This window comes from Chelonoidis abingdonii, chromosome 8 (assembly GCF_003597395.2).
Source record: "Chelonoidis abingdonii isolate Lonesome George chromosome 8, CheloAbing_2.0, whole genome shotgun sequence".
In the NCBI taxonomy this organism is placed as follows: Eukaryota; Metazoa; Chordata; order Testudines; family Testudinidae; genus Chelonoidis; species Chelonoidis abingdonii.
In genome coordinates this window covers 64,998,811-65,000,965 of record NC_133776.1, presented here as the reverse complement: position 1 = coordinate 65,000,965, position 2,155 = coordinate 64,998,811, and positions in this window count along the sequence as shown.

Genomic DNA, 2,155 nt, shown 5'->3' with positions numbered 1-2,155 from the left:
GAGGAATGGATCCAAAACTAAAAAAATAATGGTGATTTAGCTATAAGTGATCATGACTTTATTGTATTTATAATGAGAAAATAGGACAAATGATATATCTGGTGCTTTAAAAATGCCGATTTCACATAGTGGAAAACAACTGTGAACATATCAACTGGGAAGAATAATCAGAAAAATATGAGTGACAATTTGGTACTCTTTAACAATCCCACAGTTGAGGAACAAGGCCACATTGATTTAAAAAAAAACAGTGGGTTTAGAGGGGAAGTTATGGTAGCTATTTCTATATATCTATATATGCATAAATATATATAGATATATAAAACCACAGATTTATAATATATACATATATTTAAAAAATGGCTATATATATAGATGTGTGTGTAAACAAACATAAGAAAGGGGAAGTTAATAATAATGAATATAAATCAGAAAGTTGAAAATTGATAAGAGACGCAAAGAGAAATCTGTGGTCAGCAAAGCAAATAACAATAAGAAGGAAGGGTTTTTTTTTACAGTATATTAAGAACAAAAAAAATCCTTACAATGGTAATGGTCTTACTCATTATTTAGTGGTTGAATTATCAATCAATATTTCTGGTCTGTCTCTGGGGAAAAAACAAATGATATAATCCCATCAGATGAGGCGAACACTATTCCATTAATAGAAATTAATTTTAACAGAAAATTCCTGAGCAGCTCTCAAAATAAACATAAATAATTTATTTCTTTCCTCTTTCATTGTTTCTTCCCAGTGTAATATATTGTGTGTGGAGGTGTGTTGAAGACATTATTTGGAGAGATCTAAGTGGAAGAAATTAGTTTTGCATTTAGTTCAGAAAGGATGTGGACAAATTGGAGAGAGATCAGCGGAGGTCAAAAAAAATGATTAGGGGGCTCACGCACAAGACTTATGAGGGTTCCAAAGAGGATGGAACTAGACCAGGAATGGGCAAACGTTTTGGCCTGAGGACCGCATCGGGTTTCCAAAATTGTATGAAGGGCCAGGTAGAGGAGGCTATGCCTCCCGAACAGCTGGGCGTGGCCCGGCCTCTTCCCTCATCCAACTCCCCCTGCTTCTCAGCCCCTGACAGCCCCCCGGGACCACTGCCCCATCCAACCACTCCTTCTCTCCGCCCCTGACAGCCCCCCGGGGAGAACAGTCCCATAGACCAGATGTGGCCCACGGGCCGTAGTTTGCCCACCTCTGTACTAGATCCATTCAGCTCTAATACTAACAAGTTCTGACATCCTGTAGCAAGTCACTTAACAGACACAGGTTAGGTTTAAAATTATAATGTATATTCCTACTCAGATACTCTTACTAAAGTCAGAAGGGACCATCGTGATCATCTAGTCTGACCTCCTGCTCATTGCAGGGCACAGAACCTCACCCACCCACTGCAGCAACAGACCCCTAACCTCTGGCTGAGTTACTGACATCCTCAAATCATGGTTTAAAGACTTCAAGTTCAAGAATTCACCATTTACACTAGTTTAAACCTGCAAGCGTAAGCCCCCAGGCTGCAGAGGAAGGCAACAAAAAAACCCAAAACAACCCAAGGTCTCTGCCGATCTGACCCAGGGGAAAATTCCTTCCCAACCCCAAATGTAGTGATCAGTTAGATCCTGAGCATGTGGGAAAGGCCCACCAGGCAGATACCCAGAAAAGAATTCTCTGTAGTAACTCAGAGCCTACCCCATCTAATATCCATCACTGGCTCTTGGGGATTTTTGCTACAGGAAGTCACTGATGGGCCACGTGCCGTTGTAGGTAGTTTAGTCCTACCATTCCCTCCATAAGTTTATCAAGCTCAGTCTTGAACCCAGTTAGATTTTTTTGCCACCAGTGCTCTCCTTGGAAGCCACTTCCAGAACGTCACTCCTCTGATGGTCAGAAACCTTCATCTAATTTCAAGCCTAAACTTGTTGATAGCCAATTTATATCCATTTATTCTGGGGCCTATATTGATACTTAAGTTAAATAACTCCTCTCCCTCTCTGGTATTTGTTCCTCTGATGTATTTAGAGAGAGCAATCGTATCTCCCTTCAGCCTTTGCTTGGCTAGGCTAAACAAGCCAAGCTCTTTGAATCTCCTCTTGTTAGGTAGGTTTTCCATTCCTCAGATCATCCTAGTAGCCCTTCTCTGCACCT